The sequence below is a fragment of the Cyprinus carpio genome, chromosome A4, assembly GCF_018340385.1.
Source record: "Cyprinus carpio isolate SPL01 chromosome A4, ASM1834038v1, whole genome shotgun sequence".
Taxonomy (NCBI): Eukaryota; Metazoa; Chordata; class Actinopteri; order Cypriniformes; family Cyprinidae; genus Cyprinus; species Cyprinus carpio.
In genome coordinates, this window is record NC_056575.1 from 15,581,350 (window position 1) to 15,597,698 (window position 16,349).

General features: G+C 42.1%; 1 pseudogene; it reads right to left on the reverse strand.

Annotated features, from left to right (window-relative positions):
• LOC109056054 overlaps positions 1-16,349 on the reverse strand; it is a 109,088-nt pseudogene that overhangs the window by 40,201 nt on the left and 52,538 nt on the right.

The following is a 16,349-nucleotide window of genomic DNA, read 5'->3' on the forward strand; positions in this document are numbered from 1 at the left end:
CAGCCCTGTCCTCCACCGCACCTGTCTCCGCCGCACCTGTGCCCGCTGCACCCGTCCCTGTCGCACCTGTCTCCGCCGCACCCTGTGCCCGCTGCACCCGTCCCCTGTCGCACCTGTCTCCGCCGCCACCTGTGCCCGCTGCACCCGTCTCTGTCGCCGGCCGAACCGCGTCTGACGGACCAGCCTCGACCGGCTCACTAATATTAACGTCATCAGCCGCTGCGCCGTTTTTCGTATTTTTTACCAGGACAGGCACGGATCAAGTGCCCCGCTAATCCGCACTTAAAGCACTTCATCTTGTCCGTGGTAACATAAACGACATAATCAAACTCGTCCACTTTTATATGCAGAGAAAGATCTAAATCCTCATCATCTTTTAGGATCATGTAAACGAATCTCCTAAATGAAACCACATGTTTCAAAAGAGGAGATCCACTACCAATCGGTATCATTTTAATAGGTGAGACCAATTTTCCATATCGTGATAAAATTCTTACCAAAGTTTCATCGCTAATGAAAGGCGGAACGTTCGACAACAAAACTTTTTTTGATGGCATAGAAAGTGGGAGAACATGAGTAAAAAGATTCTCAACCACTATACCATTCTCAACTAGGTCATTTGCCTTTTCAACAGAGCTAAGAAAGATGACAATGGAACTGTTCATTCTGGAGGCCGACATTATATGTTCATGCCCAACAACCTCTCCTGCAGCCAGGCAACAGTCTTCCACGCTCACCGCGGACGCCACTTTTACTCCATGGCGCCGCGTGAGTTTACTCAAACCTTGCATACGTGGGGCCGTCATGCTGCCCGCGAAGAAAAAGCACGGTAGCACGCGGCCCAAACCAACAAATACCCCACCACTTCTTAACAATAACCCATACAAGAAAAAAAAAAGAAAGAAAGAAAGAAAAAAAAGAATTCACTCACAAACTCCAATTCACACGCAAACGCTCCTCTCACACTCAGCAGTCACACGTCACAACCGAAAATGAGAGAGAGAGAGAGAGAGAGAGGGTTGGTTAATGGTGGTCCGGGCGAGACTAAAGCCCCACTGCTGCTTCTCAACTGTTCAGCATTCACAACTGTCTGCTGCTTCAATTTTGCAGAGACACGAGGAGGAGGAGAGATGCCACACAGAGCAAAGACAGACACAGAGAGAATGAAATGAGCTTCAGTGAACAGAGAAAGACAGACGGCAAATGAGAGAGAAGAGCTGGATCATGGGCAGATGTGTAAGGTTGTTTCTCCTGTGAAAACTATGATGTAATGCAAGGGGAAAAAAGAGAAAAGAAAACATAAATAAATAAGAAAACTATGATTAATCTGATTAATACAAGAAGCAGCTTAAAGAAAATAATAATAATAATTAATAATAATAATAATGTAAAATATAAACAGTTAATACAACAAAAAAGGGTAATACATAATAAATAAAACAACAACAGTAAAATGTAATAATTTTATTTTAAACTATTAATACAATAATTAGTTCAAGGAAAATAAATTAATTAATGAATTAACATGTTAAAATTCAATTATTTAATAATGTTATGTTTCTTTCTGCTTTCTACACACTGTTCAGAAATTGTTTTTTTATTTTGTTTTATTTGTGAAATTTTATTGTGTTCTGTTTTATTTTCATAAAAGATCAAATATACCGTGCATAAAAGATAAACATAAAGCTTTCAAAAATATTTGTAAAAAGTTATACAACTAAAAAAAGTAATAGTAAGCAAATACTGATATTTGGATAATCCATATATTCCTCCACCATGTCTCGATTCAGACAGAATTGATTGTATAGTAAATTGAAAGTAAATTGATGTTGCTAATAATACCACAGGTTTATTATAGTATATATTGCACAAAACCAAACACAGTAATTACAGTTATTACCAGTTCAAGACAAATGGACACACACATGTGCATTAGACACATCAGTCTACTATTCTGACATGCATTTGTACTATGATATAAAGCTTGTGTGTGCAGATGTTACATCTGTAAATGAAGCATTAAATGTGTTGCTCTGCAGAAAACATGACCTGATTGCTCTTCCAGCAACACTGAACCACAACAACAAAATAACCCAGAAAACAACTCTGAAACTGTCTGATCGTTGACAGCATCCCAGGCATTAAGAAGTGAAATGAGTTTTGAAAAGTGATTTATGTGGATCTAGAAGGTGAGGAATCAGTATGTGTGTCTTACGGCTCTGAAACTGAAAGTTACCTTTAACTAGTTTACATTAATTCATTTACAGATTGACTCTCACTGGATTCAAAACTGCAGCCTGTTTGTTCACTGCCCAGATCCTTTAACCACATTACAGGATGTAGTTTCATGTAGCAGCCATATGGTTTCCACAAAATGAATAATACTCTCTAATAACACATAAATAGATCTGCTGTTCACTCCAGAGGAGGCCTGATTGCTAGACAGACACAGGAAGAGATTCCGAGAACTTAAAAACACTTCAGCTGGAGCAGACGACCATGTGACTATAAACAAACAGCAAAATAAAAGCCTCATGCTGATACTCCAGCTCTGGACGTTCACCTACTGACATCAACACGTCTACATAATATCAGATATATGTGCTTTAATGCAGTGGATGTGTTTCTGTAAACTGGTTTGTCACAGACAACGATTCTAAAACTTCTGATTGTGAATGTTTCAGATATGAAATTAATTTCTGACATGAACATGTTTAATCACTTGTCTGACTGTTTCACCTCAAGCATGATGGCAGCGGACGACGCGACAACAACCTGTTGTAGCTCTAAAGATAAGAAACACGTGTAAACCGACACGGATGCAAAATCTCCCAAACGCTCGTAGCAAAAACATACGAGACACCCAGAACAGCCTGAGGAGGCTTGAGAACTGAACATTCGCTGAGATATTCAAGTGTTACATAGTGAGATTTAATTGTAACACACTCAACTTTTCTGTGAGAAATATATATATATTATTCACAGGATTTAACGAAAATTGAGATTTAGAAATTTAAATAAATAATAATAATAAATTGAGAAGTTTTTTTAGGTATTATGCCTGTTAAAGCTGCATTTATGCAGAATGTATAATTCATAAATAGAGTCTTATAAACATATTCATAACGCATTAGAAGTAACATGTACATGCGTGTGAACTCATCTGTGACCACAAAGAGAAAAGATGAAAGAAAACTATTGACTTACATTGAGGCCTCTCTGGAATAGCGGCTGTCCCATGACGTTAGCAAGCATCCGGATCAGCGCGGCTCCCTGCAGACACACCAGAAAAACACATTCAATAAAAGCCGCTCATTTACACCTGCTCTACACACAAATCTATCCGCAAAATATACATACAGTAGTATGAAATTATAGTATACTGCTTGCAATGGAAGTTTACTAAAGGCTACTGATGTAATTTTTCTATTTAAATAGGATTTTAGATACAGTCCCCTTCCTGATATTTTTGTTTCCGTTAAACTGAATTTATGAGTGTTATCTATATATTATTATAGTATTTATTAATATTTGTATATTAAAGTCATTTTTAATAGTTGTATTAGTATTTCTGTTTATCTTTATTGTATTTTTTTTTTCAGTTTTACTATAATTTTTTATAAAACAAATTTATATATAAATTACTCATCTAAAATTTCTTTTATTTTAATGTTTTTTTGTGTTCGTTTGTTTTTACATTTAAGTTATGTAAAAAGCAATATCAACACTTAAAAATTAAATTAAATTAAATTAAATTAAATTAAATTAAATTAAATTAAATTAAATTAAATTAAATTAAATTAAATTTTAATATGCTTGTACATATCAGAAAATATTTAACAATATTCAATAAAAGTTCAATTATTTATTATGTCCCTGCTCTATTTTTAGGTGCTCTTTTTACTTTTTTTAAGGTTTGTCTAAAACTCATCCTGCTGTTTTCTGCAGTTTCATAAATTCATATCTTTTTGACTTTGAGTAACTTTGACATGCTCATTTGACAGCATCTAATTCCCATCCCTCCGCATCCCATCCTCCACAGTCTGTGTGATGAGTGTCTCTTCCTGTTAGCACTGAGGACTTATGGGATGTGTTGTGGGATATCAGAGTCCTTAGAGTGTGAGGAGGAAGTGATGAGGGACGGCTGGGTGTCAGGATCACTGCAGTGTGACTGACAGAGTTCATAACCCCACAGATCCTGCAGGGAACAGAGGGAGGGGCTTGAGGAACAGCAAAAGCCAATCAGAATCTGGCTTTGTGCTGACTGACAGCTGGAGGGAGAGTTGAAGCAGAAAGTTTGAACTCTGATAGAGGACATAAAAAATACTTAACTTATATTTGTGCCTTTAATGGCTTTCAGATGTTCAGGATGAGAGGATATATTTGGGCGCAGGAGTTATTTAAAGTGTGTTCCAGTGAGAAAGAGGTAATTAGATGTCGTCTGGTCTGAGATGAAATGTTTATTGTGCCACTAAAGTCCTCAGAGGACACAAAACCTTACAATCTCTCAGTGTTACAGTTCCAGTCCTCAACAAAGCTTTTAATTAAACTGTTTTTCTTGTGTATGTGAAGAGGCTTATAACAACGCAACTCCATTTATAATTCACAAAGATAAACTGAGAAGTCTTTAGCTGGGAGAAAAATAACGAGCAAACAGAGTTGTTTATTGGACTTAATAAAAGATAAAGTTTAGCGATGAAGTGAAGTCCTGACATAAATAAATGATCTACACTGACAATACTGCTCTTTTACAAAGTCATTGTTCATCTTCTGCTGGCTGCTCATATTATAGAGAAGTGAAATTCATTGAAATGTATTTTTGTGTTCAATTTTGAGATTAAACCAGTTCATTCAGCTCAGCTCAATAGCAAAGGTTTATAATCATTTCCTGTAGGAGCTGATGAGGCTTCTTTTACCTTCTTATAACGCAATCCAGTCAAACACTCTGTCGATGTCTGTGGCTTCAAACACTTCCTGAGAGATCGGATGAGAACTGGCCAAACCATCCAGTAACATCACCTCATGAAGAACATCAGTCAGAAACCTCTGCTTCTCCTGTGGATGACAGACAGAGAGAGACTTTATTCTTTTTTACAGTGTCAAACACATAAAAGTGTCAAATAAAAGCCTCAGTTTTATTTTCATAAGTAAAAATCACTTTGAGCTACTCTATAAATGAAATTAGAAAGTGGTTATGGGAAAATTCAGCTCATATTTCTCACATCTGAAACCTTTATATCTGAAGCAGCTTCCCACAATCCACTGATGCGATGAACATTCACTGCTGACACACAAGAGCCAACACGACTCATTTATGAGAGAAACACTGCTGCTACATGAGCTAGTGTGTGTTAAAATAAGATATACAAAAATGATCAATGTAACACCACAAATACTTATAAAATTCAGTTAAAAAAAAAAACTGACCAAATTCAAAATGACATTAAATTAAGTTTTTATTTTTTTATTATTTTTTCATTTATGTATTTAATAAATGCCAGCACATTCTCAGCTGCTAAAAACACGTCTGGGTTTGGTACTCTAAATGTTTTATTACACCTTTATTCTCCATCATTATGAATAATTCTTGCCCATTAAAGCTTTTGGCAGCTTGATTAAGAATCCCGTTGAAGACATTAATCCAAGAGAGCAGGATATTTTAATCAAGGGATTTGAGCTCAAACAAACAACATACGGAAATGAATCAAGAAACAAATGTTCATCAAAACATTCAGAATTTTATGTCAATATAATAAGGCATCTTCTATTCACTCTAAACCCAAATGTTATCTTAAATAATTAAGTAATCTTGACCATTACATTTTGGGCCCATAAATCAAAAACCTAAGTTTGTGTGACTTGTTTACATACAAAATGTAAACTTAAGATTTCAGGTGTTGTCAACTCAAAATCCTAGTTGATTAAAACAGCTCACTCTGGTCTTTATTTAATGTGATTTGGGGTGCAAGCAGTTCTTCCAGGCAACAAGATGCACTAATGCACTGATTGGTAGATAAATACGTAAGGTGGGTCTGTCACGGTGTCTGTTCTGTGTCTCCCTGGGTGGCCACTAGAGGTCTCACTTCCCCTTAGCGTCACCCCACTTTAGAACTGCATTTTCCCATAGTCTTGTCTGTTTCTTTCACTGCTCATTGCACTCAGCTGTCCGTGGTTATCAATCATTGCACTCAGCCAATTCCCCGTTAGCATTGTCATTTCCCTGTGTATAAATACCCCGGTTGTTCTGTCATTGTCACGGAGTCCTTGTTTAATGTCACCGTGTTTTCCCTCGTGTTCCCTTGCGGTGGTTATGTTTCTTGTTTCTGGACTGCTTACCTGGATTGTGACCTTTGCCTGGCTGACCATGAGATTTGGATTATCCTAATAAAACATACTGCAATTGGATCTACCTGTTTGTGTGCGTGTCGTGACAGAAGGACTCCGTCATGCCTAGATCCAGCGGTGTGGGATTTCGAATCGGTTCCCCAGCCACCATGGAGGAACGGAGGGGGAGATTCCGGAAACTTAAACCACCCTTCGTCAAAGGGGGAGTGAGGTGGGTGGCCTGGCGCAATTGTTTTGGACCATGGCGGTCGGGATGGGTTATAATGATGCAGCACTGAAGGACTTTTTTAACAACTGTCTGGATGACCCTTTACCTCAATGGGAGATGAAGGGGTGGAGATCCTAGACTTTTGGGGATTTACCCATTACCTGTGCCATCGTGCTCAATGGGATACTTCGACCACACCTGTGTCTCCAGAGAAGAGGGCCGCCAGCCCAGCGCCACAGCACAAGATGGCCGCCAGCCCGGCGCCACAGCACAAGATGGCCGCCAGTTTCAGCACCACAGCACAAGATGGCCACCAGCCCAGCGCCACAGCACAAGATGGCCGCCAGCCCAGCACCAACAGCACGAGATGACCACCAGCCCAGCACCACTGCACAGGAGGGTCGAATCTACACCTGTGTTGGCAGACAAGATTGTTGACTCAACGCCTGAGTCTTCCGTCAAGGAGCCACCGGCACGTCATCATAGAGGCCGCAGGAGGAGGAGACAGGCGTCAGCCGTTCCTCAAAGCCCGGAGGACGTTCCCGAGCAGGCCGCTGCCGTCCAGGAGGACGTTCCCGAGCAGTCCCGAGCAGGCCGCTGCCGTCCAGGAGGACGTTCCCGAGCAGGCCGCTGCCGTCCATGAGGGACGTTCCCGAGCAGGCCGCTGCCGTCCAGGAGGACGTTCCCGAGCAGGCCGCTGCCGTCCAGGAGGACGTTTCCCGAGCAGGCCGCTGCCGTCCAGGAGGACGTTCCCGAGCAGGCCGCTGCCGTCCAGGTGGAGGTGTCCAAGGTTCCCGAGGCGGTGTCCGATGCCGAGGCGGTGCCCGAGGCGGTGCCCGATGCCGAGGCGGTGCCCGAGGCGGTGCCCGTTGCCGAGGCGGTGCCCGAGGCGGTGCCCGATGCCGAGGCGGTGCCCGAGGCGGTCCCCGATGCCGAGGCGGTGCCCGATGCCGAGGCGGTCCCCGATGCCGAGGCGGTGCCCGAGGCGGTTCCCGATGCAATGGCCGAGGCGGTGCCCGATGCCGAGGCGGTGCCCGATGCCGAGGCGGTGCCCCGCATCGGCCGAGTGGTTCCCGATGCAATGTCCGATGGCGAGGCGGTGCCCGATGCCGAGGCGGTGCCCGATGCCGAGGCGGTGCCCGTTGCCGAGGCGGTGCCCGAGGCGGTGCCCGATGCCGAGGCCGTTCCCGATGCCGAGGCGGTGCCCGAGGCGGTTCCTGATGCAATGTCCGATGCCGAGGCGGTGCCCGATGCCGAGGCGGTGCCCGAGGCGGTTCCCGAGGCAATGTCCAATGCCGAGGCGGTGCCCGAGGCGGTTCCCGAGGCAATGTCCGATGCCGTTCCTGAGGCCATTCCCGAGGCGGTGCCCGATGCCGAGGTCGTTCCCGAGGCGGGGTCCTTGTCCAATGCCGTTCCTGAGACCGTTCCCGAGGCGGTGCCCGATGCCGAGGTCGTTCCCGAGGCGGTGTCCTTGTCCGATGTCGAGCCCGAGGCCGTTCCCGAGGCGGAGCCTGAGGTCGTGCCCGAGGCCGTTCCCGAGGCGGTGTCCTTGTCCAATGCCGTTCCTGAGACCGTTCCCGAGGCGGTGTCCTTGTCCGATGCCGTTCCTGAGGCCGTTCCCGAGGGGGTGTCCTTGTCCGATGCCATTCCTGAGGCCGTTCCTGAGACCGTTCCCGAGGCGGTGCCCGATGCCGAGGCCGTTCCCGAGGCGGGGTCCTTGTCCAATGCCGTTCCTGAGGCCATTCCTGAGGCCGTTCCTGAGACCGTTCCCGAGGCGGTGCCCGATGCCGAGGTTGTTCCCGAGGCGGTGTCCTTGTCCGATGCCGTTCCTGAGGCCATTCCCGAGGCGGTGCCCGATGCTGATTCCGGAGGCCGATGCGGGGCCCGAGATGGTTCCGGAGGCGATACCCGTGTCCAAGGCCGTTCCCGAGGCGGTGCCCTTGTCTGAGGCCGTTCCCGATGCCGTTCCCAATGCCGTGACCTGGCCATCGCCACAGCCTGCTCCTTACTGGCTCCCCGATTGGCAGGTTCCGTTCGGGCCACTCAAATGGCGAATTCCTCCCTGGCCGTCTGCACAACGAGAATGGACTGATCCACCGTGGCCACCTGAACTGCCTGGCCCCTCGTGGTCCCCTGAACTTTCGGGTCCACCGTGGCCACCTGAACTGCCTGGTCCCCTCGTGGTCCCCTGAACTTTCGGGTCCACCATGGCCCCCTGATCTGACCAAGCCACCTGGGCTACCAGGGGAGCCATCACTGCCGGTCCCAGTTCCCCTACACGGGCCTGGCCCGCCATCCCTCCCCCTGTTCTGCCTCCACCAGTCCACCTCCCTCCTGGTCTCTTTGTTTTGTGGTTATTTTGTTCTGAGGAGCATCTGGTAGCTGCTCCTTAGAGGGGGGGTAGTGTCACGGTGTCTGTTCTGTGTCTCCCTGGGTGGCCACTAGAAGGTCTCACTTCCCCTTAGCGTCACCCCACTTTAGAACTGCATTTCCCATAGTCTTGTCTGTTTCTTCACTGCTCATTGCAACTCAGCTGTCCGTGGTTATCAATCATTGCACTCAGCCAATTCCCCGTTAGCATTGTCATTTCCCTGTGTATAAATACCCCGGTTGTTCTGTCATTGTCATGGAGTCCTTGTTTGATGTTACCCTGTTTTCTCGTGTTCCCTTGCGTTGGTTATGTTTCTTGTTTTGGACTGCTCACCTGGATTTTGACCTTTGCCTGGCTTTTTCTCAGATTTGGATTATCCTAATAAAACATACTGCAATTGGATCTACCTGTTTGTGTGCGTGTCGTGACAGGGTCTTTCTGCATTTTGTTTGTAAAAAAAAATAAATGACAAAACCCTCAAGATCTCAGCATCTTCATTAACCAGTTTGACTTCATTTCATACAAAAATCCTTGTTAAGAAATTAACAGACTTACAGACTCATTCAACAAATTCATTTAGAGGCAATTACCTAATTTAGAAGCAATAATGAGTTCCTGTTGCTTGGTAGAGCATTGCCTTAGTAGTGTAAATGGTTGTGGGTTCAATCCACAGGGAACACACATACTGGTAAACAAAAAATAAAATAAAATGTTTAACCTGAGTGCACTGTAAGTCACTTTGGCATATGTAAATGCATAAATGTAAATAACCTTCATTAGCTATGGTGTGAATAAGTTGAGTGAAGTTAAACATACAAGTTTTAGAACACCCATTACTCAATTAATTTAAGGAAACGAGTTTACTCAATCAGTTGAGTTAAGTCAACTTATTAGGGTTTTCAGTGCAGTGAATCCTGGTTACTGCTAATGAGATCAAAGCACCATCATAATCTCATATTCTGAAGTTCTTGTAAAAGCAAAATAATGAAATAAGATGAGACATAAAAAAAAAAAGTCACACCCACATAAAAATTGAGAAGTCATACAAATCAGTAGAATATTTATCTGAGTCGCAAACAAAGTTTAATGTGTGGCTGTTGGGTGGCTTTTTGCCGTATTTGTAAAGCTGTCTGTCAGAATTCATTAAAATAAATGATTTCATTCAAGGCAGCAGCTGATGGAGGATAACATTTTCAAAAATAGAATTACATCAGAGGTAAAATTATCTTTAGATATTTGTGTCACCTTAAAAAAAGAAAAAGATAAAAAAAAAACATATTTTGCTTAATATACTGCAGCAATAATTTATCCCTCATATTTAAATTCAGAGAGAAGATACTGGAGAAAGTACAGACTTCTTGAAATCAGTGTCCTAATTTCTCGAGCTATTTATATCACTTAAGCAGACTTGTAGAAGAGAACACTGTGTGACAGCTGACAGTGTTTTTCTGATGGGCAGTTACATTATTTTTCAGATTTATATGAGCCTCAAAGTTTAAAGTACATACACTACCGTTCAAAACTTTGGGATCAGTAAGATTTTTAATGCTTTTTTAAAGAAGTTTATTATGCTCACCAAGGCTGCTTTTTTTTCTGCAAATATTATTATAATTAAAAATAACTGTTTTCTATTTTAATACTTTAAAATGTAATTTATTCCTGTGATGCAAAGCTGAATTTTCATCAGCTATTGCTCCAACCATTTCTCCAGTCTTCAGTGCCATATAATCCTTCAAAAATCGTTCTAATATGCTTATTTATTATAAATGGTTGTGGTGCTTAATCATTTTTTGGAACCTGTGATACTTTTGCCAGGATTCTTTGAAGAACACACAGCGTTTATTCAAAATAGAAATCTTTTGTAACAATACAAGCCTTTACTATCACTTTTTATCATTTTAACACATGCTTCCTGAAAAAAAATGTTAATTGCTTTCAAAAAAAGAAAGAAAAAAAATACTGAGCCCAAATTTCTACAAATTTCTATTTTGAATAAATGCTGTTGATTTTAACTTCCTGAGAATCCTGAAAAAATAAATAAATAAATAAATAAATAAATTATTTGGTAGTTAGTTTATTATATATATTATTGAAGTCAGTTTATTATAATTATTTCTGAAGGATAATATGACACTAAAGACTGGAGTAATGATACTTAAAATTCAGCTTTGCATCCCTGGAATAAATTAGATTTTAAATTATATTAAAATAGAAAACCATTATTTTAAATTGCATATTTGAAATTGAATATTTCACAGTACTACTGTTTTTTTCCCCATACTTTTGATTAAATAAATGCAGCCTTGGTGAGCCTAAGAAATTTTGATTACACTTTACTTAAATCCTTTATGTATAATGCGTTATAAAAGTTATTTTAATGTATTAATTATGCCTTGTAATTATGCACCTTACAATACACTGTACAATCTCATGAATATTTGTGACCACATTTAATACATTATAACATTAATCAATTCATTGCTACACTATGCATTTTAAATCTGGATATAATTATTTACGACAAGATATAATGTATTGCTACACACATTATGAATAATTATAATGCATTATACCCTTTAATAACCATTTATAATGCATTATACTGTACATAAAGGCTTTAAATAAAGTGTTATCGAAACTACTTTTTTTTTTTTTTTAATCTTACTGATCCCAAACTTTTGAACTGCAGTTTATATTCAGTAAAATTATTAGCAAATGAGGCCATCATGTAAATTTACAACATTATAGTGAATGTTAATACAGAGAAAGAGACAGAAAGAGAACAGCTGGTGATTTTATGCAAGTCACGTAAGGTGCACTATAAAATGAGAAGAGCTTCCATCTGGCTCGTATGTGCTCTCAACAAGGTTTTTATGCACAATGATACTTCATTTAGATCCTGCTTATTAATATCTCAACCTCATCACCTGCTGTAAATGCACCTGAAGTTTCACCCTGATCAACCGCTTTAGGCCAGAGACAGCAGTGATGCCTGGCAGTGCATCTGCATGCAAAGCATCTCTAGCATGATGGATGTGAGAAAGTGGAAAACCAACAGTCCAGTAGTTATGAGCAGGTGAAGGAACCTATAGGCTGTTTTAATGACCTATTACAGGTCCGTGTCAAATCCATTCCCAACATTTCTCTGTGCATTTTGGAGTTTTCAGTTTTGGTTTAGACTGAAACAAGCAATTTTATCCATATTTTGGTAGAGAAATGCTTACAGTCATCCTATCAGCTTACTGAAGTGTTTCCATCAAAACCCAATTGCTTCCTGAAATGACGTTCTCTAAATGGTCTCTCTGCTTGGCTGATGCCCCATAACCAAGGTGGTTTGGATCAGAGAGGTATGAAATACTGGGACAGACAGATAGGAATGGCCTTATTTGAATGTGAATGAGAATGTGAAGGTATGAGCTGAAAGCACAAATATGTATTAAACAAGGGTGCTATATTTCATTTATCCTATTCAAATGAGACATATAAAAATTAAACAATAAAGTAAAAATTAGACAATTAAAATAGAAAACATTTGGTGTTAAAATTTTAGCAAAAGATTAGCTTTAGGCTGCCTTATACTGCCCTTAGTTTACACTACTGTATGTCCAGTCTAAACTAAACATCAGGTCTGTCATGACCGAGAACCCTCCATAACCTTTATACTAGGTCATGAGAAAACTGGACACAGTCAGTGAAGACCACAAAACAGGCCACTAAAGCTGGACCGGAATAGCATTATGCTAATTGCTAATTTACCATTACGCTCAATCAAAAGCAGCTCTAGAGGGAGAACTGTTTGTCCTTGTATTATTTCATCAGGTTGTTTTATTCTTTAACAAACCTGAAAGTGGATTTTATTAAGTGATATGGAGACATTGAGCAGTTAACAAACAAACAAAAAAAATGTGTTGTATGTAGCATCATAATGCTACATATGCTACAATAATTAAATTGACAGTCATCAATACACTTAACATACACTGATATCCAGATCCTAGTAAAGAGAAACTCCTTCAGAAGAACCACAGGATGGTGACTGTGGGACATTGGATCATATTTCTGAAAGAAAAAGTTTTTTTAGAGGAAGAAGGAGAAAGTCGTGTTCTCATTGTGACTCTGTACTCCAGAAATTCCCATAAAAGATTAATAATGTAAGGGAAACAGGTCAGTTTTGGTTAAAGGGGATTATTTTTGTTTTTTTATGGGGTTTGGACAGAATCACTGTTTTACGGCTCAGGTCAGTTTAGCGTTTTTTGGTTGAATGAGCTTAGAAGAGTGAAAATATGAAATCCCAAGTTTACAGCAATATATGCAACTGCATTGTCACAAATCCGGCCTCTGTGGCCCTCCCAGAACACCACCGGAGGGCACCCTCTCCGGAGTATTAGTTTAAGAACTGCATTTCCCATAACACCCCGTACCTGAGACTGATTGCCAGCACAGGTGTTTCCCATCTCAGTGACCTACTTTAGCAGACACCAGACTCACAGTCACTGCAAAGTCTTGTTTTGCCACGGCTAACACTAGTAGGCGGTTTTCACCTGTATCCTGATTCTCTGTGTACTACCCCGGACTGTTACTTGATATTCTGTGATTCTCTGCTGCCTGCCCCGAAATCTGCCTGGTAACCCGTTTATGAGTTTGGATTTGTCTCTGACACCCCTGTTGCTGTTATCTGATCTTAGCCTGTTTGACACTGCTCTTTAATAAAAGCTACAAATGGATCATCATGGCTCAGAACCCTTATTACAGAAGTCTTTGCCAGAACAAGATCCAGCAGCTGTCGATCAACTCAACACCGAATTCTCCGCTCAAGCATCAATGTTAGCATCCCACCAGCAACAACTGCAGTGTCTCACCTCACTCATGGAGGATCTGGGCAAGACGTTACAGGCCTTGTGCAGCGCCCCACCTCTGTCTATTCGGGCAGCTGCTGAGCCATCACCGCCTGCTCAACACCTCAGCCAAACCGCTACCAGCCCTCGACTGTCGTTTCCAGAAAAATATGACGGTGCTCCTAACAAAAGTAAGGCTTTCCTGCTACAATGTTCAGTATTCATATATCAACAGCCTCAACTCTATCCCACCGACAACAGCTGAGTCTCCTTGGTCTGTTCTCTGCTGACTGGAAGACCGCTAGACTGGGCAACTGCGGTGTGGGAGGGTAGAAATAAGTCTTTACCATCCTTCAATAACTTTCTACGGCAGTTCCATGAGGTATTTGAACATTCGGCCAATGGAAAAGAGGTAGGTGAACAACTCCTTGCTCTGCGCCAGGGCAGCAGCATGGCGGCTGATTACGCTCTCACCTTTCGCACTCTCACTGCTCAAACAGGCTGGGGTAATGATCCGCTGAAACTGCTGTTCCGAAAGGGCCTTACAGCAGAGCTGTAGTCAGAACTTGCTTGCTGCGGTGAGGGAAGGACACTCGAACAGTTCATCGAGCTCGCAATTCACATTGAAAACCTGATGCAAGTTCATCACCAGGGACATCACTCTAAAGACTGGTTCACTTCATACTGAGACAATTCACCTTTTCGCCATCGATTCACCCCAGAAACCCATAATCCTCAGTCTGCCCTGGCTGGAGAGACATAATCCTTGTATTTACTGGTCCACAAGACAGATTGTCCAATGGTCTGCATCATGTCACAAGGTCTGCCTGTTACCGCTCTGTCATTCCTCCTAAGCCCGACAATTGTGAAGTTCCACCCATTCAGGGGTTACCAGCCGAATATCAAGACCTGCCTGAAGCTTTCAGCAAATCTAAAGCCATGCAACTTCCTCCTCATCGCACCAGTGATTGTGCCATCGATCTCCTCCCCGGGGCAGTCCCAACCAGAGGTAGCGTTTTTCCCCTAACTCAACTCAAATCTGAAGCCATGAATACCTACATTATGGAAGAACTAACAAAAGGCTTCATCAGACCATCCACCTCTCCAGCTTCAGCGGGTTTCTTCTTTGTGAAAAAGAAGTATGGAGGAGTACGGCCCTGCATTGATTACCGTCACTTCACACAGTGAAGTTTCGCTGCCCTCTGCCTTTAGTTCCAGCTGCCCTCGAAGTACTTTTATCAAGCTCGACCTACGTAACGCATACAACCTAATTCTCATTCAGGAGGGGGACGAGTGGAAAACTGCCTTTTCTACCACCACAGGGCACTACGAGTACCTCGTTATGCCGTTCGGGCTCGTCAATAGTCCGTCTGTGTTTCAAGCATTCATTAATGATGTGTTCCGGGACATGTTAAATCGGTGGTTGATTGTCTACGTCAACGACATTCTGATATATTCTGACATGCTTGAGTCTCATGTGCAACATGTACGAGCAGTTCTACAGCGCCTAATTGAACACCAACTGTATGCAAAGATGGAGAAGTGCGAGTTTCATTGAACCCTAACTTTATTCCTGGGGTACATCATCAGTGCAGATGGGGTGGGGATGGATGATAAAAATATTAAGTCCATTCTCAGCTGGCCTCCACCTAAGAAATCAAAGATCTGCAGTGTTTTCTGGGGTTTGCTAACTTCTACAGGAGGTTTATATGCAACTTCAGCACTATAGCCGCACCGTTGACATCATTGCTCAGGGAAGGCAAGCATCGTCTCGTCTGGTCCACAGCAGCAACAGAGGCCTTTCAACAACTGAAGGAGCGATTCACCACCACACCAATTCGCCATCATCCTGACCCCTAGCTCGAATTTACTGTGGAGGTCGATGCATCTAACACAGGTATCGGAACCATCCTGTCACAACACCAGGGCAATCCTCTCAAGCTTTATCCTTATGCCTTTTACTCCAGGAAACTTAATGCAGCAGAAAGAAATTATGATGTTGGAGAATGAGAGTTGCTACCCATGAAAGCGGCTTTTGAGGAGTGACTTTGTTTGGCTCTTCTAGGTTGTCTTAATTTAAAGTGTTATTTTCTAGCAACATAATTTGTAATGAAATTAATTGACCTATCGTGCATGGAGCTCTCTGGCTTCCATTCAGTTTAGAGTCAATCTGATCAAATCTTAAATTGTCTCATCGAATCTTAAATTGTCTGATTGACTCTGATACTCTACAATAATGTTCAGATATAGTGACTGGAGAAGCCATGGAAGGTGTCTGGCTTCATACTGGTGTTCACAAACACTCCTGGATTTGTTTGCCATCCTATAATACAGGAACATTATGAGATGATGGTTTGGACGCACCTGGTCTGGTAAAATAACCTCATAATTCTTGGCCGTTAAACAGCCATTTAGAAAATCACTGAACCTATTGACTCCTGTGAGACGGCTGAGCATTGTGGATTGAAGCTATGCCTTGTCTTTCACCAAACATGAACCCATCTGGATGTAGAAAATGAATGTGGATGACTCATTTTACATTGCACTTTATTTATTGGGGTTTATATTTTGTACTCTAGTTTATGCTTGT